General features: G+C 45.5%; 1 protein-coding gene and 1 non-coding gene across 2 annotated transcripts in view; both read left to right on the plus strand.

The window, feature by feature from the left end:
• Positions 1–25,469, plus strand: part of LOC124718985 — a 1,052,919-nt gene that overhangs the window by 842,615 nt on the left and 184,835 nt on the right. The gene's annotated exons all lie outside the window — the stretch shown is intronic.
• Trnai-uau lies at positions 7,719–7,793 on the plus strand. The gene has a single exon. It is a non-coding gene; the product is annotated as a tRNA-Ile (tRNA).

Raw genomic sequence — 25,469 nt, forward strand, 5'->3', positions numbered from 1 at the left:
TTTTATTTTGCTGTGCTGAAGAAAAGTCGATTGTTGAAGAACGTAAAGTTGGGTAGATGTAAAACTGATCTGCCCACTAATACTGAAGGAAAAACGGCCACGTCATGATTATAAAAACTGCAAAGTTTGGAAAACCCAAAGTACTGGCATGCTTTAGCATAAAAAGGAATTACATCTTAACATCTTAGAGATTTTAAATACTGTGCACATAATTAAAAAGGATAAAACTGGCAGTAAACCAATCTTTGCAGGTCGCCTCTTACAATACAGCCACACTGTGTGCAGTAGCGAATAAAGCCACCCAATGTTTTATACAATGGAGAAGGGATATTTTAGTGGCATATGTGAAGAAATAGAAATTCGTGCCCACATACGAGAGAGAAGGGAAAAACCGCTCAAGGCCCAGTACACATTACGAAACACGGGGTTCAGTCTGTGTGCCTTGTTATTACTAGCTCTTTTTAAACGCACCCCGAAATCGTGTAGTAGCATTCAGGCGCTAGTGAAAAGGTCCTTATTTTCAAGTAGTCTACGTTGCTCCCATGACGCACCAGAAGTTTCTCCTGTTCCTTGTGTTCTAACTATTCTCCGTAAATTTGTTTTCAAAAAATTTTCCACTTTCACTTAAGAGGACGTAACTTTCCAGAAGTATCCCGTCCTTTTCAAGATGTACAGTTTTAATAATCTTGAAGCAGCCGTTTTCTCTACGATCGGGCACGTCACTTTTAAATGCACCCGACCTTTATTTTCTTAAACTTTTGACTTTGCTTCGTCACAGCACAATATAAGTTACATTTTTCTACTTACCACAAAAATAGAAAGCAGCAACCACCACGTGTATTCTGCGCGGAAAATACTCACTGTTTCAATGCGCATCATGTGGTTACACCCTTCCATTATCACTCCCTAAGTATCTTACTCTGGGTGTTGTTTTAGTATATCTAATACGATGAAGGTTCCTGCCCTTGGTGTCAAATAGAAACTGTTAAGTTTGGTCTTTCCAGGTTCTTAAATGCCCAGCAGACTTCAGAGTGTCAGATCATTAGGTTAGTTTAAAAAAGATTGGAGAAGGGACTACTCTTGCCAAAGAAAAAAATATAGTATTATCCGTTTGAGTGTTTTATGGAGACGACGGGAAGTTTGCGCCGAGACAAAAGGAGAAACGGGAACAAATCTCCAACAGATCATCCTGATTTTGATGTTCCTTCATTTCCTTGAAGCGCTACAGTTGAATGTCCGTTCGGTTTTTTCAACAAGGTTACAACAAATTCCTGTCTCCATCCATGTCAAACTCCACCAGTGCTCTCTCTGCTTGTCGAATCTCAATTTGACATTAACATCAGACTTCCTTCCGGAATCGAGACTGTCAGAGCTCGAAATTGGAACTAGTATTTTTTTTATATATGTATTTCAGCATTTCACTGTCGCGCTGCCTCATTCTGCAGATGCGAGTCCACCTGTACAGTTCTCCAAGACTCTAAAGTTCAGACAGGTTTAAACCAATGTTTACGATGTAGTCCACGACACTGTACGTCTGCGCTTTCTCACTTTTAACCAGGTCTAACAACCCAATAGAACGCTTTACGGTGCAGCTAGTTGTCGAACCTAGCGCAGCGAGATCTGCTTCTTCCTCTTCGGAGAGCATAAACTTTCACAAGCGGCCGCTCTGCTATCCGTGAAGTAATTGCGTGGCGAGTCGGCTTCCCTGTTTACAACTGCCTGCGGATTTTAATTGAGGTTTCTGTCGATTGTCGACTAGAGTGCCCTTCACTTTCCCTCGAGACAAAGAAAGTGAGGTTCCGCCCACGCCACTGTCTCCCGACAATCGTGCTCCGGGAGAAGTGGGAAGAGGCTGTGAAACTCACCTGGCAAACAGCGCCAGACCAGCAACTCGGCACTGATAGCATTACCACGACGAAAGATGTGGATTCCGTTCAGGAATATATCAGATTCTGTCCACGAGTTAAAAAAAATCTACGTCTATTCACTGCAAGCCACCTGAAGGTGTGTAGCGAAGGGTAATTCTGGTAGCGCTACCTGATCTCCTCCCTCCCTGATCCATTCACGAATGGCGCGCGGGAAGACTGACTGTCGGTAAATCTCCGTATTAGCTCTAATTTCTCGAATTTTCTCGATGTGGTCATTTCGTGAGACGTATGTGGGACGCAGTAATGCTAGGACGTGCTGAAAAATAATACCTCTGAATTTTGTATGTGAAGACCCGTGAAGTTTTTTAAATAAAAGAAACGCTATTAACGTTCTAAATCTTTATTCTTCATTTCTACGTATTTGCAGCCCTCTGTCAGCAGAGACCTCCAAACTGTAGCTTGTAACATGGCGGCATGTAACGTAACTATGTCGGAAGTTGACTGTGCTGTAATTGAGTTTCGAATTCGTAGAGTCCATCCACACATGGAGCACCCTCTGCTTCAGTATGACGTCAGACCGCACACGAGCGATGTGACATCTGCAACAATCCGACGCCTTGGGTTCACCGTCGTCGATCATCCACCATACAGTCCCGACTTCACCCTGCCCGATTTTCGTCTGTTTCTGAATCTTAAAGAACACTTTGGAGGACTTCACGTTGTGACGAATCGGTTCAAGAAGAGTTGAGGTTATGGCTTCATCAACAAATTGAAATATTCTACAGTGACGGTATCAACTAACTACTCTCTCGTTGCGAGGAATGTGTTCGTCCCCAGAGTGACTATGTTAAAAAATAAGTGTGTGGACATGAAGAATAAAGATGTAAAATGTTAATAAAGTTCGTTTTATTTAATAACCTTTTAGAGTTTTCAAATAAAATATTGGGAGGCATTTCTTTTCAGCAGGCCCTTGTACCTGACACTCCATTTGCTGCTCGACAGCACCTCATAGTACGGATATCTTCCTACATGTTCCTTCATTCAGATGCGAAATTCTTGTCTTGGAATGACCATAAAGAAATTAATAGAAATCACAAATGGCTGATGGCGTCATCGTAATTCGTGCGTCTGGTAAAAAAATCATATTTTCTAGGGATTTTGTTTGTGTGATTTAACAGCTTGTAATACCAAAATCACTATAAACAGAGAACGAGGAAAAGATGTGAAAAATGGACGCTCGCTGTGACTGATGTTCCTATTCCGACTGATAAAGTAACCGATATGTGTATGCGTGTGTGTGTGTGTGTGTGTGTGCGTGTGTGTGTGTGTGTGTGTGTGAGAGAGAGAGAGAGAGAGAGAGAGAGAGAGAGAGAGAGAGAGAGAGAGAGAGAGAGGGGGGGGGGGGGGGGGGGCAAAAAGCAACATAATTTGTACTTTGATGATGAAACCATTGCACAGACCAGTAGGTGGTGAAAAACTGGGTGGTCCCACTACCTGCGCTTTCTGAAGATGACGGTGCATTACTAAACGCCTCTCCCTCCGCTGCCGACACGCTCGGGCCGTAAAGACTCTTGTTTTTTGTAGGCACTGATAAAGTGTGGAAACGGTAGTACGGTGATGATGCGTCCTGTTCGCAGACACTATAAGCATTTCTTTCATTGCGCCGAACTCGCTAAGCAAGCCTCGTTTTTATCAAACACAACCTACGGCTAAACAATGGCACCACGCTCTGATATGAAGCGCGTGCCTACCGCCCACATGCTCGTTCACTAAATCTTAACACTGGCCCAGAAAGAAAATGACAGATGTAAGCTCAATTCAAACCCCGCGCATAGAAAAGTGTTTGCAAATTCATATAGATTTCCGTAACAGCCGGATGATTTTGTCTTTCATTGATGATTGCTCACTCAAGACTTAGTACACGCAACCCTTGCCGCCTCCCCCCTCCCCCCCCCCCCCCCCCCACTACCATCACCACCACCATCCCACCCCCCGCCTTGGGCCCACGACTTGATTTCTACGCCCGCTAGGGCTGGGAACCGACTCCAGAACTGCTCTTCGAAACATGGACCCCGACCCACAGAGCACTCACCTTGTCTCTTACATCACACGAGGGCTGCTAGCCACCTCTCCACTTCGCGAGGTCCAAAACCGCTCCAAGAAGTTGTTTAAAATCCAAGCCCTTCTCGTAGTTAGCTGCAGAAGCTGACTGGAGGCCTTTCCACCGGCCGTCTCCTACCCCCACCAGCAACCCCACTCTGCGATGTGTTGCTCCCTGCCGGAATCCTAAGGTGTTTCGGAACAGGTGGTGGAAAATTGACAGGCCCTTAAGCCAGTCTAGATGACCATGATCACAACCCATTTAAGACAATTACGGAAAGTGTGGCCCATCATCTCCAGGTTGAACAAAATCCGTCGTTCCTCAGATAATGGGAACCAGTTGAGGCGGTCACAATAACGAACAGGACGAACACGTAGGTACGATCAGAAATGATCTCATACACACTGAATCTGTTCTACGGAACAAGAACTGAAAAGTGCTAAGTACATTTTTGCTACTGTGAATTTCTCTCTTGTGCCAACCTCATCACCTCAGACTATGATCGAGACGGGGCTAGAAGATCCCTGAGAGCTCTCAGCGCTGTTGCCGGATTTCACCTGCGAACCGCTAACCGATGCAAGCGAAAACAGTAGCCATCTACAGAGCTGTGACAACACTGAGGCGTCGCCGTAGAGGCGTTACAAAATTGCGTTACGTTATTGGTTGAGAGAGGCGCGCGAAACTACTGCGCCAAGGCCACTGCAACTGTCAGCGATCACGTTACGCCAACTCAACTATAGCACTTCCACCGACCGTCCTGAACTATTTGTTAAATGTATTTCAGTCTAGGTTTTTAACTACAGATTTCATGCTCTACAAGTTCCTCTACTGCCATGGAAGACATTCCTTGACGTCTTAATGCGTGTCCTATCATCCTGGCCGGCCAGAGTGGCCGAGCGGTTCTAGGCGCTACGATCTGGAACCGCGCGACCGCTACGGTCGCAGGTTCGAATCCTGCCTCGGGCATGGATGTGTGTGATGACCTTAGGTTAATTAGGTTTAAGTAGTTCTAAATTCTAGGGGACTTATGACCTCCGATGTTAAGTCCCATAGTGCTCTGAGGCATCTGAACCAAACCTATCATCCTGTCCTTTCTTCTTGTCAGCACTTTTCCAACCGTTCCTTTCTTCGACGATTCTGCAGCAGATCTTATGCCTCATCTTACCAGTCCACATAATTTTGATTATTGTTCTGTAGCACGAGATCACAAATGTTTTGAGTCTCATCTTTCGCGGCTTTCCCTTACTATCGTATAACCTAATGTACAGTCTCAAAAAATTTCTTCTTCTCATTAAGGCCAATGTTTGACACCAGCAGACTTCCCTTGGCCAGGAATGCCCTCATTGCCAGTACCAATCTGCTTCTCGCGCCTCCTTGCGTCGACCGTCGAGCGTTATTTTACTTCAAAGGTAGCAGAATTTCTTAACTTTTTCTACTTCTGGATGCTCTATTTTGATGTTAAGTTTATAGTTAGTTTCATTTCTACTAATTATCGTTACTTTCGCCTTTCTTCGGTTTTAGTATAAATCCATAATATCTACTCGTTAGATCGTTTATCCCATTGAACACGTTCTGAAATTCTTCTTCACTTTCAACGGGAATAGCCGGCCGTTGTAACCGAGCGGTTCTAGGCGTTTCAGTCTGGAACCGCGCTGCTACTACGGTCGCAGGTTCGAATCCTGCCTCGGGCATGGATGTGTGTGATGTCTTTAGGTTAGTTAGGTTTAAGCAGTTCTAAGTCTAGGGGACTGATGACCTCAGATGTTAAGTCCCATAGCGCTCAGAGCCATTTTTTCACCGGGAATACCAATTCGCCCTGAATCTTAATCCCACTCTTGAACATCTCTTTCCTTCGATGTATAGATTGAACAGCAAGGACGTGAGACTATGTCTTACACCCTTTTTAATCCTAACACTTCGATCTTGGTTTACATTCTTCTTGTTCCCTCTTGGTTCTTGTACGTAGCGCATTTATCAGTCTTTCCCTATAGCATACTCCTACTTTTGTCAGAATATCGATTCTATCAACATGTCTTGACTTTTCCAAAGTCTTGCTTCTATTATCAACCACAACGTAAGAAGTACCTCTCTAGTGACCCTACCTTTTCGGAAGCCTATGGCCTAACATCCTTTGAAAGTTTGCCTTTGTTGTGCTGACGAACCTATACCGTATACTTTAAATTTGTTCGCAATTGCCAGTATGGAAAACCATAAGCTGTACAATGGAATGACGACAGTGAAAATTTGTATCAGATAGGGACTCGAACCCGAATTTCTCGCTAATCGCCAGTGGTGGCCTTTCCATGTGGCTATCCGAATGCGACTTACGGCCAGGATCAAATTTCCATATATCGTCAATGATGTGTCTACATCCTGTACTCGTACACCCATTACCTATATTCCCGTCCAAGGGAGACATGTTAATAGTGGCTCGCCCGGTGTCGTTGGACAACTACGAATAACATAGGCACTTCAATATCGTAACCTGGACTGTGGTCAACCTCGACACGTCGTCGGTCTGGTTGTCGCCAGCCAAGAAACTGCCAGCGGGAAAAGTCTCAAAGACTTTCCCACACGACCACTGCCCCCCTCCCCACCTACACGGCCCGCTACTGCCTTCTCTGTGTTCGGAGTGCACTTGCGCGTGCGGCGTCTTGCAGCAGCCGCGCTCCGGAAGCGGGCGGCCCCTGGCTGAGTAGGCCGGCCGGGGCGGCGGCCCGTGTCTCCGGCCGCCCGGGTCACGGCTTCGCTTCCTCTCCTCCATCCTCCACGCAGCCGCAAGGTCGCGGCCGGCTGCTCCATTGCTCACGTCCAGAGCTCCTACCGCGTACTGTACTACTGGGAAAAGTAAACTAACTCTGCTAACTGCTGCACATCCTAAGTGGCCACCGAGACACCCTTTCCAAGTGCATCATCTGGGTGTACATCGTCCAGTCACATTAATGTGATCACCGTCAGTGTTTGACATCACACTGCAATAACCCCTCACAGGCAGCACTAGCAGGCTTGTCAGGGGAATGCGGAATACAGTGCAGTCATTGTCGCAGCGCGGAAGCGGAGAGATTTATTTGTCCCAAAAGGGCATGATAATTGGCTTTTGACCAAAGGATAGAAGCATTTCCGGAACGAATGATAATTAAATGGACACCCTAGCTGCAAAGATGCGTTGATATACTTCATTGGGGACATGGAGAAAATGTGTGTCCTGACCGGGACTCGAACCCGAGATCTCCTGCTTACACGGCAGACGCTCTATCCATCTGAGCCACCGAGGGCACAGAGGATAGTGCGCCTGCAGGGACTTATCCCTTGCACGCTCCCCGTGAGACCCACATTCCCAACATGTCCACACCACTACATTTGTAGTGCGCCTAATAGATGTTTGCCCAGCATACTCATTACTCGTGGCAGATTAATCTACCAAGTCCCGTACGAGTTCGGGCATAGCGTGTGCGTTCGCAGAAGAAGGTCAATGGCCGGGAAGATATATTTTAACTATATATGACGGTAGTATCTGTTCCTGAAAGAACAGTTACCGTTGATTACCATGCAGCTTTGCTAGAAATGAAACGATAGTTAAATGGACACCCTAGCTCCAAATATGGCAGGTTAATCTGCCACGAGTAATGAGTATGATGGGCAAACATCTATTAGGCGCACTACGAATGTAGTGGTGTGGACATGTTGGGAATGTGGGCCCCACGGGGAGCGTGCAAGGGATAAGTTCCTGCAGGCGCACTATCATCTGTGCCTTCGGTGGCTCAAATGGATAGAGCGTCTGCCATATAAGCAGGAGATCCCGGGTTCGAGTCCCGGTCGGGGCACACATTTTCACCATGTCCCCAATGAATTACATTAACGCCTCTTTGCAACTAGGGTGTCCATTTAACTATCATTTCATTTCAATCAAAGCTGCATGGTCATCAACGGTAACTGTTCTTTCGGGAACAGATACTACCGTCATATACAATTTCCGGAACGGCTACGTTCGTAAACTGCCGTGGGTAAAATACACCGTGCACCGCAAAATGGCGCCACCGAAAACCGGATGTGGGATAGCTATGGCTCTCAGGAGTGAATGATGGGTGCGGAGATGTGTACGGGCGAACATACGTGCAATTTTGCAGCAACTGACCGCCGAGACGAACGTAAGGCCTACCAACATATCTCCTCAACGACGGTTCAGCGAACGTTGCTACGTATGTGCCTCTGCAGCAGGCGCCTCGTCAATTCACATATCATGACTCCTGTTCATCGACTATAAAGGTTGGTATCTCCACTCCAATACCGGAACCGGACGTCGACTGAGGCCTTTTCGGATGACTCGTGGTCGTTGCTGTGTACGGCGTGAAACGTCTGAAAGCAAACATTCTGCAACAATCGCTATCTCTGAGCACTATGGAACTTAACACCTGTGGTCGTCAGTCCCCTAGAACTTAGAACTACTCCAACCTAACTAATCTAAGAACATCACACACATCCATGCCCGAGGCAGGATTCGAACCTGCGACCGTAGCGGTCGTGCGGTTCCAGACTGAAGCGCCTAGAACCGTTCGGCCACTTCGGCCGGCCCCTCTCCACTCTAGCCACTAAAAAAAAATCCATCGCAGAACCGGGAAGTGCGCCCAGGTCTCCGAGTGACAGTCACATGGGGTGAACACTCAAATACGAGTACTGGGGTTGATCCGATGCTGCTGTGGCCCCTTAAAGAGCCCTGGTGGCGTAGCGGATATATAATGCTTTAAGGAAAGTGACAAAAGCTACTTTTACAAAGGGGAGACTGTAGTGGCCCAGCGCCTGTCAACGAGCATCTCGGAAACGGTGAAGCAGATCGGCTATTCGCTTGGTACTGTTGTGAGCATCTGTGGAAAGACTGCGTGTGTGTGTGTGTGTGTGTGTGTGTGTGTGTGTGTGTGTGTGTAAACTGAAAGTGCAAGTATGAAATAAATAAATAACCGTATAGATGGAAGTAAATATCCCAATAACGTAATGATTACCATCAAGATGGATAAAGTTATAACACTGTTAGTCTATAGCATGTAAGTAGGCTGTTTAGGTTTTTATGTTGGTAACGCCACGTAGAGCTCTGCGTGAAAATCACTGACTGTGCTGTGTGCAGTCTGTGGCTGGTTTGCATTGTTGTAATATTCGCTACTGTAGTGTTGCGCTGTTGGGTGTGAACAGCGCGTACTTTGGAACATTATTAAGGTAAATACATTGTTTGTTGTCTATCAAAATCTTTCATTTGCTAATTATGCCTATCAGTAGTTAGTGCCTTCAGTAGTTAGAATCTTTTATTCAGCTGGCAGTATTGGCGCACGCTGTATTGCAGTAGTTTGAGTAACGAAGATTTTTGTGAGGTAAGTGACTCACGAAAGGTATAGGTTATTGTTAGTCAGGGCCATTCTTTTGTAGGGATTTTTGAAAGTCCGATTGCGTTGCCCGAAAAATATTGTGTGTCAGTTTAGTGTCAATCAGAATAGGTAAAGAGCGAAATGTCTGAGTACGTTCAGTTCTGCTCAGCTGTTTGAAAATCAAATAATGTAAGAGGTTTCTCAGCACAGTCATTCATAAATTTTTCTAAGGGGACATTTCAAGCAAAGTGCTAATTTCGAAAATATTAAAAAAGATATATTGAAAGAAAAGAAATGAATGGAATTTCTTCCTTCCAGCCTTCCGCATTAAATGAAAGACTCGTTCAGTGTGGCGGTGTTGTCTGCAGGACGCTGCCAAATCTTACCAGGAAAAGTATGTCAAATCAAGACTAGAGCGACGAGTAAAATGGTCAAAGTGTTTATGAACCCAAACACTGGTTTGAACACTACCGTGCAGACCTCTCTCCGACCTGTGTACCAGCAGAACCTGTAAATTAACGTGATATGCAAAACTAGAGACTGACCAAATGAATCACCGACTTATTCTCTTCATTTTTCTGGGTGCGTATCGTCTGTTGAATGAGTCTTATACCTAATGTAATAGCTTAACTGTCTTGATCACAAAAGAGAGATAAGATGATTTGCAACTGATGGCGTCAAACACCAGTCTCATTTGTATAAGGTGAAAGATATGGTGGGAGGCAATATGCAAGGCGTTAGACAAGTCGCAAGACGACCCGCCAACACGAGTACTGCCACTATTCCAGTTAACGCCCTTCAGTTAAATAGAAAACACACTCGTTTTATTCTGGGAGCTGCTGAAAGGAAAATTAACCGAGCAGTTTATTTTCATACGAAGGTACTGTGGCGAACATATCGCTTGTTCCCTCTTCCTGTGCAATTTATCATCTTGTATTCGACCGTCAGGTAGATGTTACTGAAGGCTCTTTGTGGACAGAATGGCGAGTGATGTTTTGCGCTGGCTACGGAGCGAAATTATGTCTGTATAATGAGGTCTACATATGGAAGCTGTCGGGGAAACCAGTTTGCACTACTGGCGCGCACACGTTGGAAGTGGCGGCGCGCTGGGCGTTGCCACGTTCTGTCGGTACGCGTTGTGCAGCTACGACAGATAAGTGACCGACGCTGTACTCATGGATTATCAGCGTATAGTAACCCTGAGGTATCACACGACAGATAAGTGACTGTCACTGTTCTCATGGATTAACAGCGTATAGTAACCCTGAGGTATCACACACACGCCATGTCTCTATCTCCGCCTGAAGTGCTTCCGCCTCTGTTTCTCGCGCGACGTAGGACCTCTTCGCAGGGCATGGCAAGTTTCATCGTATTGACGGTACTCTCACTGCCGGACAGTGTGCTCATATCGTTTGATGCAACGCTCGGCAAGAGACGATATTTTTCGCCTACGCATACCAGTGAAACAACTGTAGCCTGATTTCGTGAGCAGGACGAAATCGGGCTCCGCAGTTGGTCCGCAAAAGTATGCTAGTTACAATCCACAGACTGCATAGGCCGAGTGTGGTACCTCATGAACATGGCAAACAGACATCCAGGGTTAATGTCCCTAACCAAAAGACCGATCCCCTGTAATAGTGCACATGCATTTACTCCGTGAGACACTGCCGAGAGTTTAGGATAGTAATCCAAAACATTGACGCAAACTCTGACAGTCGGGGACTTTATGCTTCCATTTCACTTCTTCTTGTCGATCAAAAACTGATGATAATACTTTACTGGCCATTACAATTGCTACACCAAGAAGAAACGAAGATGATAAACGAGTATTCATTGGACAAATATATTATACTAGAACTGACATGTGATTACATTTTCACACAATTTGGGGGCATAGATCCTGAAAAATCAGTACCCAGAACAACCACCTCTGGCCGTGATAACGGCCTTGATACGCCTGGGAATTGAGTCAAACAGAGCTTGGATGGCGTGTACAGGTACAGCTGCCCATGCAGCCTCAACATGATACCACAGTTCATCAAGAGTAGTGACTGGCGTATTGTGAGGAGCCAGTTGCTCGGCTACCATTGACTAGACGTTTTCAAGTGGTGAGAGATATGAAGGATGTGCTGGCCAGGGCAGCAGTCGAACATTTTCTGTATCTAGAAAGGCCCGTACAGGACCTGCAACATGCGGTCGTGCATTATTCTGCTGAAATGTAGGGTTTCGAAGGGATCGAATGAAGGGTAGAGCCACGGGTCGTAACAAATCTAAAATGTAGCGTCCACTGTTTAAAGCGCCGTCAATGCGAACAAGAGGTGACCGAGACTTGTAACCAGTGGCACCCCATACCATCACACCGGGTGATACGCCAGTATGGCGATGACGAATACACGCTTCCAATGTGCGTTCACCGCGATCTCGCCAAACACGGATGTGACCATCATGATGCTGTACACAGAACCTAGATTCATCCGAAAAAATGACGTTTTCCATTCGTGCACCCAGGTTCGTCATTGAGTACACCATGGCAGGCGCTCCTGTCTATGATGCAGCATCAAGGGTAACCGCAGCCATGGTCTCCTAGCTGATAGTCCCTGCTGTTGCAGACGTCGTCGAACTGTTCGTGCAGATGGTTGTTGTCTTGTAAACGTCCCCATCTGTTGACTCAGGGATCGAGGCGTGGCTGCACGATCCGTTACAGCCATTAGGATTAGATGCCTGTCATCTCGACTGCTAGTGATACGAGGCCGTTGGCATCCAGCACAGCGTTCCGTATTACCCTCCTGAACCCACCGATTCCATATTCTGCTAACAGTCATTGGATCTCGACCAACGCGAGCGGCAATGTCGCGATAGGATAAACCGCAATCGCGATACGCTACAATCCGACCTTTACCAGAGTCGGAAACGTGATGGTACGCATTTCTCCTCCTTACACGAGGCACTACAACGACATTTCACCAGCCAACGCCAGTCAACTGCTGTTTGTGTATGAGAAATCGGTTGGAAACTTTCCTCATGTCAACACGTTGTAGGTGTCGCCACCGGCGCCAACCTTGTGTGAATGCTCTGAAAAGCTAATCATTTGCATATCACAGCATCTTCTTCCTGTCGGTTAATTTTCGCGTCTGTAGCCCGTCGTCTTCGTGGTGTAGCAATTTTAATGGCCAGAAGTGTATTTCACCAGCTTCTGAAAATCGAATCGGCTACCCCTATGTTGAGTGTCACCATAATGGTGTCTGGTAGCGACAACGGCTGCAGAGTCAATGACAATAGAGGTAGCGAAACTTATTTCTGACAAGCGTCGTCTGAACACCACCGCAATCACTTGCTACATTCAACACACTAATAATAAAATAGTAATAATATCAAAATCTGTAGTAATAATAGAGGGCGTATCATAATTAACGGCGTAGACGCATAAAGTTAAAAGAGTACGATGCTAGAAGCAAAGAAATGTCAGTAAACAAGGGCTCTAAAACGCATCCCTTAAGAGCTATGGGAACTTGTTCATCTTAGATATTGTGAAACAAATCTTTTCTACTGTAAGCTCTTTGCTTTACATATTCTGGGACGAGGTAGTACGGACCAAAACAAGAAAAACTTGTCTCGTAGCAAACAGGGATCTAAAGTGCATACCTTAAGAGCTGTGAGTACATGTTTAGAAGCGAAGATGAAAAAGTGCTCGTAGCTCTTAACGTATGCGTTTTAGAGCGCATGCTTACAGAAACCCATTTTTTCTCTCTAGCATCGCGTACTTTTAACTGTAGGCGTTTACGCCATTGATTATGATACACCTGTATAATAACATAACACACTTAAATTTGCCGGCCGGCGTGGCCGAGTGGTTCTAGGCGATTCAGTCTGGAACCGCGCAACCGCTACGGTCGCAGGTTCGTATCCTGCCTCGGGCGGTCTGGAATCGCGCCACCGCTACGGTCGCTGGTTCGAGTCCTGCCTCGGACATGGGTGTGTCTGATGTCCTTAGGTTAGTTAGGTTTAAGTAGTTCTAAGTTCTAGGGGACTGATGACCTCAGATGTTAAGTCTCATAGTGCTCAGATATATTTGAACCATTTGAACTTAAATCGTCAGTAATGTCTTAACCTACATGCGAATATTCATATAGCAGCTATAACCTGAAATGCGTCCCCTCCTTTTGATGGATATTTCGTGTAACTAACAGACTGTTAACCAGTTTCGTGCATTCAGTCTTTCTTTTTTTCGTATACGTAATTCAAGTAAATTTTTTACATAAATACACTGTTTTCTGCACACAAGGCGTTATCATTTATATCCTCCTGAAGACGCGATATTTCGAACATACAAAGCATAAAAAAATATATCTCACGCACATTCTTAATCATCGAGGAAAAACACATTGTAGTATATCATTGGTGAGTGGGGATGTGAAGAATTTCCGAACGCCAGCAATCTGAAATTGTGGCAGTTGCCGCTCCAAACTGGTCTTGCGCGTCCTCACTTCTCACAGAGCTAGCTAGCCTGCTGCGCCACGAGACGACCTGACGTGCGCGTCGCTGACAGGTACACGGTCTTCAGTGGAGGCCAGATTAACCTCGGCAGGGAGCCCGCTTTGCCGGTCGTTCAGAGAGGCGCGCTCCATTACCGAAGCAGCTGCTGGCGCGTCAGCCTATTTTGTGACACAGACAGATGATGTGATGCCATCGGTGTCGTTCGCTGAGGGAAACAAACGTAGCGTGGTGGAAAGCTAGGCAGTAAGGAAAGGCCCATGTCCCAAATCCTTCTTCAATGTTTTCAAGAACAGCATTCACTGAGGTACGTCTCTTCGACGTGATGTATCGTGAAATGTGCCAGAAATAGTTTTCTCGGAAGTTAGTCCACGCTAAGGATGTTGGTCGCTAAGAGGGGAGAGGTGCTGATGACGAGAGTTCGAGGAAGTCAGCCGCTGGCATATGTCACTGCCCCTGTATCGTCATCCGCTTTAAAGTTTGGATGCAACACAGTCTGTGCAATTCCTGTTGCACGCTCCTTTCAGGGCAAGATAATGATGAAATATCTGTTACGAAATTGAATGTCACTTTTGGTGTCAATCTTGAAAATGGTTCAAATGGGTCTAAGCACTATGGGGCTTAATATCTGAAGTCATCAGTCCCGTAGACTTAGAACTACTTAAACGTAACTAAACTAAGGACATCACACACATCCATGCCCGAGGAAGGATTCGAACCTGCGACCGTAGTAGCAGCGCGGTTCCGGACTGAAGCGCCTAGAACCTCTCGGCCACAGCGGCCGGCTGTTAATCTTCACACAACGTGTAAAGCCCATTCTGACAATATATTCGTCCCTTGCTACTCACTGCGTATTAAAATGGGCTACTTAAATGACAACATTGTAAGCACGAACCGACGCACGTGGCGTAGCGAAAAATTTAGGAAACTTTTTACTAGCGCTACAGATTGAAATTTCGTGTACGCACGTAGGTCCTTAGTAATAACATTTCCGACTTCTACTTCTTTCTTCTTTATAGTTACAAGGAAAATCGCTCGTTATGCTATGATCCCCTCCTCATTCGATAAATTTAGTTTTATTTTATCTAATTTTAATAGTGCCTCGAATCCATGGTTTTGAGTACTTTTTAAAACAATTTATTGGCCGTATCGCCTCTTTTCATGGATGTGAGAATTGTATAGAACAACTTACTTGCACTTCTGGTCCTCCGTTCAATGCTAAGAACATGAAATTCTGGAATGACTAAAAATCAGAGAAATCACAGAAGTGGAACTCTTTTTCTTGCCTTATTCTTTATGTTTGCTTCTAGTACGAAAGTTTAACAAGGCATGCATTCATACAATTCTAGGTAAGTTTTACTCTAATTCTTTTTCGCCATGTAGTATTAAACTGTTCATGCCTCTTATAATGGCGGTCGTTACTTAAGTGTCTTATACTTCGAACTGATGAACATGAACTGTTTCTATTTGGCATCCTGTCCACTTTCGTAAAGAGGGAGACAAGAAAACACCTAGAGAATAAATTAAATCTCTGCTCTTCACGTCGAAGATCGCGAAATCTTTAAAATAATACTTAATAACATGAAAGTCGCTGTACTGGAGGCGCTAAATAACACTGAGATACATTAATTATGTATATTTCCCATACTGACGCAGACCAAAGTGGTATAGGAAGACGACTTGTAGTAACAATCACCTAAAATTCATCCAGTCGTTACCGATTTCGATTCCACAGTCATTTTCAAATAACGTTATTCTCCGTCTGTAACATACTGTAAATCGATCACAGATGTCGTCTGCCGGCCGGGGTGGCCGAGCGGTTCTAGGCGCTTCAGTCTGGAACCGCGCGACCGCTACGGGCATGAATGTGTGTGATGTCCTTATGTTAGTTAGGTTTAAGTAATTCTAAGTTCTAGGGGACTGATGATCTCAGATGTTAAGTCCCATAGTGCTCAGAGCCATTTGAACCAATTCTGAACAGATGTCGTCTAGCAAAAGTGGCGCTGACTTCAGAACATCAACAGCTACTAGACAACATCTGTGGACTGTTTATGGAATGATGCAAATGGAGAACACGACTATATGGAGATAATCATAAGATCAAAAGTAATAGTAGCTGGGTAAAAATAAAGCTGATGTAACTGCGAATAACGCTGTTGATGTTCAAACGGAAGGCAGGAACCCTATCGATTTTTGACAATGGAAATGGTTTTACCGATATCCTTCGCCAACTAACATGTGGATGATAGTGTTTAGTTACTAGAGAATATTGTTAATGACTTTTTTCCGAGAGACACAGCAGAGAAGAACGGAATTTAATTCTGGAAATCGATGTGCTGTCTGGTACCCTGCGATACCATACTCTGTCGATGAAAATTTCTACTGCAACCAGGGTTTGAAGGGTTTGCCTATGGTTCGAGCGACATAGCGGCAATGTGCATCAGCGACCTCAACTACGCAGGCCGTTGATAAATATGTTAAAAATACATTGCTCGTGCCTGACTTACTGCGTAAATAACCTTTCTCGCCGTAGAAATCTCCAGAGTCGATCTGAAAGTCGTTGCTACGTTTTGTAATAACAACAAGCACAGAAAAGTATAGTTTTGTCTTACACGGAAAACTAACATTAATAAGTAATTTTTCGTGCACTCTCAGAAAAATATAGGCTGATGTAGAACCAAACATTCTTCCTAACCTTAATACATGTCTCTTTAGATTTCATAGAATTCATCGCTCATAATTGCAGTATGAATTCGTAAGATTATTTGCAACGCAGATTGCCCAGAAATGAAGCGAAACACTTGGAAGGCTTGTAGAAGGTGTTGTGGAGAACAAATCGAGGATAGGAACCCGTGTATGGAAACGTCATCCAACCACGCTACAGAGCGTCAAAGGCACCGGCGCCCGCCATTAGGCCAGGCCTTCGGTAGCAAACGTGATGATTTACGGTGACGAATCGTAGACGGAACGTCTCGCAATGTCGTTTGTTATTCAGTGATCACGACCGTCTGGAGAGAAAGGAGGTAGCTGCTGCTAGACAGGCCCTGTCTCCTACGATGTGATGCGCTGTTGCCTTAGTGGATGACGGTTTCGAACAGGGAATATATCGCCAATTTATTTTTCTCCTGTATACCGAAAAACGTTGAAGATTTTAGATGGTTCTAGGAGAAAAGTAAATTTTAGATGAAACATCTGTCCGAAACCGTTATTCAGCGAGGCACCAGAGCATCGTATTTATAGGAGACAAATCCTCTCCAAGCTGCAGCCGGCTCCAACTTCTCGACTCGCGATGGCCGCTGTCAGTTGCGATCAGTGAATAAGAAACAACATTGCGAGACGTCCCGCCTCTGGTCCGTTAGCGTACAGTGTCACGTGAGATGCCGAAGAGGTCACCTAATGGCAGGCGCCAGCTCTTATAACTTTAAGCGCTTTGTAGCATCATTGGATGACGTTTCCAGACACGGGTTCTTATCCTCGATTTATTCCTTAAGACACCCTTTACATACCCTCGAAGTTTGTTGCAACATTTCTGTGATACCCTGTATAATTATGCTTATAACGAAGAAACACATTAACTGCATGAATGTTTCAAACTGAACATAAGCCACATCTTGAGTAATAGCACGCAAAATCAGAAGTATAATTTCACTTCATCGACTTCAAGGAGCGTGGATGCGTGACTGTCACCATTGCAAATACGAGCCTATGTTCCTTTTAATGCATATCGTTCTCCAACTATTGCTCCAAAATTAATCTGGATTACATAATATAAACCTGACTAATGCTAACAATTTTTAAACAGTCCGATTGGACATACACGAAGAGAAAAAAAGGAAGACCGGAATTCAACGCAACATTGAAATGGAAACGATTTGAGACAAATAGCGTACTACTCAGTAACGAGAAGGTGAAACTGGTCGTAGTCTTATCGAAGGACTGTTTCAATCACTCTTCTGAAGCGATATAGAGAAAACACAGAATACCTACACTACTGGCCATTAAAATTGCTGCACCACGAAGATGACGTGCTACAGACGCGAAATTTAACCGACAGGAAGAAGATGCTGTCATATGCAAATGATTAGCTTTCAGAGCATTCACACAAGGTTGGCGCCGGTGGCGACACCTACAACGTGCTGACATGAGGAAAGTTTCCAACCGATTTCTCACACACAAACAGCAGTTGACCGGTGTTTCCTGGTGAAACGTTGTTGTGATGCCTCGTGTAAGGAGGAGAAATGCGTACCATCACGTTTCAGACTTTGGTAAAGGTCGGACCCTAGCCTATCGTGATTGCGGTTTATCGTATCGCGACATTGCTGCTCACGTTGGTCGAGATCCAATGACTGTTAGCATCAGAATATGGAATCGGTGGGTTCAGGAGGGTAATACGGAACGCCGTGGTGGATCCCAACGGCCTCGTATCACTAGCAGTCGAGATGACAGGCATCTTATCCGCACGGCTGTAAAGGAACGTGCAGCCACGTCTAAATCGCTGAGTCAACAGATGGGGACGTTTGCAAGACAACAACCATCTGCACGAGCAGTTCGACGACGTTTGCAGCAGCATGGACTATCAGCTCGGAGACCATGGCTGCGGTTATCCTTGACGCTGCATGACAGACAGGAGCGCCTGCGATGGTGTACTCAACGACGAACCTGGGTGCACGAATGGCAAAACGTCATTTTTACGGATGAATCCAGGTTCTGGCCGGCCGGAGTGGCCGAGCGGTTGTAGGCGATACAGTCTGGAACCGCGCGACCGCTACGGTCGCAGGTTCGAATCCTGCCTTGGGCATGGATGTGCGTGATGTCCTTAGGTTAGTTAGGTTTAAGTAGTTCTAAGTTCTAGGGGACTGATGACCTCAGATGTTGAGTCCCATAGTGCTCAGAGGCATTTTGAAGCCAGGTTCTGTTTACAGCATCATGATGGTCGCATCCGAGTTTGGCGAGATCGCGGTGAACGCTCATTGGAAGCGTGTATTCGTCATCGCCATACTGGCGTATCACCCGGAGTCATGGTATGGGGTACCATAGGTTACACGTCTCGGTCACCTCTTGTTCGCATTGACGGCACTTTGAACAGTGGACGTTTCATTTCAGATGTGTTACGACCCATGGCTCTACCCTTCATTCGATCCCTTCGAAACCCTACATTTCAGCAGAATAATGCACGACCGCATGTTGCAGGCCCTGTACAGGCCTTTCTGGATACAGAAAATGTTCGACTGCTGCCCTGGCCAGCACATTCTCCAGATCTCTCACCAATTGAAAACGTCTGGTCAATGGTCGGCGAGCAACTGGCTTGTCACAATACGCCAGTCACTACCCTTGATGAACTGTGGTATCGTATTGAAGCTGCATGGGCTGCTGTACCTGTACACGCCGTCCAAGCTCTGTTTGACTCAATTCCTAGGCGTATCGATGCCGTTGTTACGGCCAGAGGTGGTTGTTCTCAGGATCTATGCACCCAAATTGCGTGAAAATGTAATCTCATGTCAGTTCTAGTATAATATATTTGTCCAATGAATACCCGTTTATCATCTGCATTTCTTCTTGGTGTAGCAATTTTAATGGCCAGTAGTGTAAATCCCTATAGAGGGGCAGAACCACTGACTGAAAGTCTTTGTGAGAGAGATGTTAGGTTGTTCGTCGTAAGTGGTCCTATTTGTTCTCTGCAAGTTCCCAGACGCCAGTGAGAGATTTAAAATAGGCGACACGCTTTCTCGAATCACGATACAGATTAACGATATTTCTCAGTTTCGTAATAGTCTACGATCGTCAAGTTACCACGTAAGGAAATTAAATTAGGTTCGTTTTATTCGTCGTGTTTGGTTCCACTTATTTCATTAGCCGGCAGCATCTTTCCCCGTCCGAGATACAGACTCGAGTAATGTTGCAAAACGACAGGCACCTAGGCGGTGCTAATAAGCTGCGTGACTCAGTAAGATGTCGGGGTTTTTCCGCTGGCGTCGTAAATTTGCTGCGAGGGCAGACCAGACCGCCTCTGCCTCTGCCGTGGCTGCGGCTGCGGCTGCGCGCCTTGTGCCAGGCGGGAACGTCGTCTGGCGCGCGGCGTGGCGTGGGCAGCCGGTCGCGATCGCGCCACGTCACCCGCTGTGCGGAATTGGCTGCTTGTCGCGTGCACCAGTATAATGCTCGCACGGCCGGCGCAGTCGCTAACACCTCAGCTCCACGCAGCAGCAGTAGGCGACTAGCCTCTCCAAGGCCAGCCTGATATCTGAAGACTAACTCAAAACAATCTGTGGTGTGCGTACTGTAAGACCTTCGGTACACACACCATCAGATTATTTGACTTGTCGCTCTAACGAAGTAGGCGAGTGTCAGCAACATGTCTCGTGGTCTTATGGTGGCGTGTTTATCTTCTGCCGTTAGGTCAGACGATAGAAATGCCACTTGCACGCTTAGAGTAGCAGATACGGTGACCAACTTTAAACAGAACTTGATTAATTTTCACACACATTTATTAAAATAATAACAAGCATAAAAATTACTTAACTTGGTTCTGGATGCTATTTACAATTGACAATCTGAACTTCCTTTGGTATCTAATTCTCACATATATCTCTGATACTTGACAAAAGTGTCTATACATTTATCTTCATGGCTGTGAACAGGAATATGGTAATCTTATTAGGCGCAGACTGAAACTTGACTATAGACTGGTACAGACAAATGTAGAACTCGTACAGACTGTTGAAGACAAATGCAGACTGGTACAGACTGACTAATCGGAGGTCTGTACACTCGTTATAATACCTCGCGCGTTCATGTATCACTGCGCGAGTGTGATCCGCGAGGAGAAAAGGTTCTACGTTAGCAGCAATCTCATTGGCTGCGTTACATATTTATACGCGGATCGGCGGAAGCAGAATTTGGTCTGCCTCTATGGCAGTGCCATCTCGTAGTGCGGAGACGGACGAGCGCTGCGCCTGCACTGTTGCGCTTAGCGGAGCGCGCTCTAGTGGGAAAGTTGTGTACGCGCTCACTACGCGGAACTATGTACTCAACACAGTCTCTCGTGATCTTGCTGATTACAAAGGAAATTTCTTACTGTGCATCGTAGACTGTCCGTCATCTGAGGGGTATTTCGCAAATATCGACGGGTGGTGTTTGACTAATGGAGATCATCAGCGCCCTTACTAAACTAGTTGCAGACGAATGTGGCTAAAATGCTCAAAATTATGTGCCAAAGGTAAAATAAGATATATAACATAAATTATATAATACACATCAACTTTGCTCCACTCTTATTCACTCGCGCTCACACTTTCACACAGTGAAATGAAATACATAAAACTCGGTCATTTTGTAACATCCATTATTAAAATGCAAAGATTGTAACTAAAAAAAAAGCTAAAATAAGGTAACAGGGTACTGTGACTGACTGATCACTGATAAAAAACAGGATCAACCAGCCACCTGAAAACACACTAAAATCTTTTACGTAAATAACCTATATAGGAGATCAGACATCATACAGAATCTTCAAAAAAATGTTCAAATGTGTGTGAAAGTCGTGAGAGAGAGAAAAATGGCTCTGAGCACTATGGGACTCAACTGCTGAGGTCATCAGTGCCTAAACTTACACACTATTTAATCTAAATTATCCTAAGGGCAAACACACGCACCCATGCCCGAGGGAGGACTCGAACTTCCGCCGGGACCAGCCGCACAGTCCATGACTGCAACACCTCAGACCGCTCGGCTAATCCCGCGCGGCATAGAATCTTCAGCTTCACCTAAAATAAACGGGAGATCAACTCGTAAACTGGTTGCATTTTATGTTGATATAAAAAAAAATACTGTGTTAAAATCTAACCTACACAATAAGAACTGCACACTGGGGGGTCCGTTGGCCTATGGAGGAATCCATGCGTCAGAGAACAGTACCTTATCCAGAAGAGAAATCGATGCGTCAGAGAGCAGAGCCCTACCCGGAAGCGTGTTAAAAGCACTTCCTCTCACCTCAGCAGTTGGCAGGAGGAATGCCACGACCGTGTCCTTTCCGCGACCGACCACGGCTTGTTGTTCCTCAACCCCAGCCACACCACCTTCGACCGGCACGTGAACCTGGTCTCAACTGCGAGGTAACTCCATGTATGGGGTCACCACGTTAGGAAATTGCATCTTCCACGAACGCACCGTTAGCTGCTTCATCTGCGTTTCTGTAACATTAATTTTCATATACACTGGTAGCCAGCAGAATGACACCTTCTTGCCCTGTTGTATAAATGTAAAAGTAGGTTGTAGATTTCTGGATTGGATACGTTAGGAAGTTCGAGCATCATCTTCAAACAAAAGCTGGAATTTTGCACAGATGATAGACGTGAGTGAGAACTACGCCCCCCCCCCCCCCAGACGAAATACGTTGCCCCCCTCTCCCGCCTTTAAAAGAGCACACTGGTTTCTTTGGCGTGCTGTAATTGCAGAATCGGTATCATGCAGTCGTGTGATGTTGCGTCACTGACACGAATCATTGAATGTGAAGTTTAATGTATGATCTGCCAATCAGTTGTACGGAAACAGAGCGGTAGCTGGGTAGACGTAGCGATGACAAAGAATGTCAGAAATAAGCTATCATGCCCATGCCCACAACCCGAAAGAAGTTTCCAGAGTTGTTGGTATATCAACACGGACTATCTCCAATGTGTCTGGAAGGAATGGTGTGCCACTCGAAGCCATTTAACACGGCATGAGAACAGTGGTTTTAAAAAGAGCCTGACTGACAAGGACCGCAGACAAGTGCCACGTCTTATCAGTAACAGCCAGTTTCAAATTGTTGCTGTCAGTAAATGAAGGACCATTTCAAAAAGTTTCCGAGTGAAAATTTCCAAGAAAACTGTATGCTATCTACATTTGGGATCGGCTACCCCGAGAAAGGCTATTGCTCAGCCCAGCACATAAAGTTGCACGTCTTCAATAGGCCAAGCTACACAGAAACCGGACGGTAGCTGAATGCGTAAAATCGTGCGGCGAGTCGCGATTTTGCTTCTTTTCAGATGAGGCAAGGCGTCTTTTTTTTTTTTTTTTTTTTTTTTTTGCCACGACTTAGGCCCTCTCTTTCAGTTTACGTCGAACATGAAATATTTCCACATTCTCGGGTACCAAGTCTTTCCCTTTCCTCCACAACTTCATGATGAGTACACTGAGGACACTCCCGCCTTCCAACCAAGGTGATAACACCAGCGTTCACACAGCTGTACGCATAGTTTCCTGGTTTAATGAACACTTAAGTTCCCTACCGCACATCGACGGTCCTGATGAACCACTGACAGGGTCTTCCATGTTTAGAACAGTGAGTGAAACGTAGCAATCCACCTCCGAAATTTGACAGCTCTATGGGAATTAGTCATCAGTGACTGGATCAGCAGGATACGGCACACATAGAGAAACACGTGGATTCCCTTCCTTGAACAATCGGTGCCATTATCAAGGCTAGAGGCGCCGTTACACGGTATTACTGCATGGTTTCCTGTCGATGAATAATGTTTTGTTCGGTGTGCATGCGGTGAGATTAATAGCAGTTGGTCTGGACTCAAAGAGCAGTCGATTAAAATATTATTTAGCCTACTTTAGACTTTAAAAAAATTGATTGTGGATAGAGCAGTAGATACGCAGGCAAATCAACTTGGACACGTTTGGTGGTCTTCTTAGCATATTTAGTCGTGTGATTGTGCAGTAAAATTATGATGTCATTCTACTAACAAGCAAACCCATAGGATTGTTTGCAGACGTTTCTTTACTAGGTATGGATTTACTGGAGGTGGAATGCCTTCCTCCGACCTTTGAACTGACTTGCCCAACCAATTATTAAGGGGAGTGACGGGTGACTTACAGTTTGAAGAGGATCTCGATCCACGTTGCACTTTTCACATCAACCAATATCACTGGAGGTGAAAGAAGTCGTGAGAGAGAGAAAAATGGCTCTGGGCACTATGGGACTCAACTGCTGTGGTCATCAGTCCCCTAGAACTTAGAACTACTGAAACCTAACTAACCTAAAGACATCACACACATCCATGCCCGAGGCAGGATTCGAACCTGCGACCGTAGCAGCAGCGCGCCTCCGGACTGGAGCGCCTAGAACCGCACGGCCACCGCGGCCGGCGTGAGGGAGAGACAAAAATCCTATAATTTACCTGGCATCGAGCTTGAGATCTTTGTATCCGTAGTATTTCGCTTTACCACTGTGCCACCTTCACTGGCAGAAAAATCGTTAAAATTTGCCTTTATCCACGAAGTCTATAAGTAACGTACGAGACGAACTTTGTACAAGGGTTTTGTATATCTGAGATAGTAAAATTAATCTCGCCTTCAAAATAGCGACATTGTGAAACTACAAAGCGTGCATAACTTTGAGTCCATTATTCGTGCTGATATGCAGAAATTAGAATTGCCCTTTCTTCGTCTAGTACGGTTCCTTTAATATACGCTATTATACCGAAGTAGCATTCTCTCAGGTGCAGTTTTAGTCTCATCGAGAGAACAATATGTGAGAACTTAATCTGCCCAATTAATTTTTAGCATGCTTCTGGGAAATACAGAGTACTTAAATGTGGAGGCTAAGTTAGAGTTTGACGTCCTGTCTACGTCTCATTAGTGACAGAGCATGAGGTATACAGGGAAGGATGGCTGATGAAATAGCAGCCTTGATGAACAAACCATCCGGCATTCGCCTGAGGAGAATTAACTAATCGAAGGAAACAGCTTATTAAACCAGGATAACTGGACAGCGATTCGGGCCCAACGTTATGCGACTGAAAAATACGCTTTTGATCGCTTATCAGTTCAGTGCCGAGTCATTAGATGTGACAACACTCATTATGGACGGTGAATAATATGTAGAGACTTCGATGCACGAATAAGAAACGAACATTCCTCGTTATGCCTGGATGCCGTGAAATTTCTATACGACGGCAGGTGACAGGATACATTGAGACTACTTCAACGCACGGATAAAAAACCAACACCCATAATGCGTCCGGATGCTCGAGGTCGTGTGCTTGTAGCGAACAAGCCACGACCTGTCGGCCGCCAAGCGACAAGTCAGGACACGGAGACGTGACAAGAGCAGCTACGAGCAGCCGCGCCGAGCCCGACGGCCGCTACTTATGGTGGCCGTAACAGGCAACAACATGATTCACTGCCTCGCTGATTGGCCTCGCATTAAAATGCGCTCACCGCTTCAAGAGACAGGTGTCGCGAGTGTGCCGAACGCCTAGGCTGGCCGTGTGTGGTGAATTATGCGCCTCGCTGCGTATGACAGCGGCTGTAGGATGTCTATTACGTCAACATAAAGCCGGTGTACAGGTAAATATATCGTTGTTCTGCCTTTCCCTCCTTGTGTATCCTCCACTTTCCTTCTGATGTGATGGACGGCCACTTCAAAACCAAAACCTTTGCGAAACGTACTGTTCGTGTTTCTCACTGGATAGAATGACCGACATTGCAAATATTCGTCAGAGATACAGAAAGCCCCCTTCCGATATTGTTTCTAGGAAACTTGATAACCTTGGCGACCAAATGTTTCCAGTGCATTAAATATGTCTCTATTCATCGCTCGAGTAAAGTGGGAGTCGACATCTTTTAACCTTCATGCAATTCCTGGTAAACAATGTTGTGCCCAATTTG

This window comes from Schistocerca piceifrons, chromosome 1, assembly GCF_021461385.2.
Source record: "Schistocerca piceifrons isolate TAMUIC-IGC-003096 chromosome 1, iqSchPice1.1, whole genome shotgun sequence".
In the NCBI taxonomy this organism is placed as follows: domain Eukaryota; kingdom Metazoa; phylum Arthropoda; class Insecta; order Orthoptera; family Acrididae; genus Schistocerca; species Schistocerca piceifrons.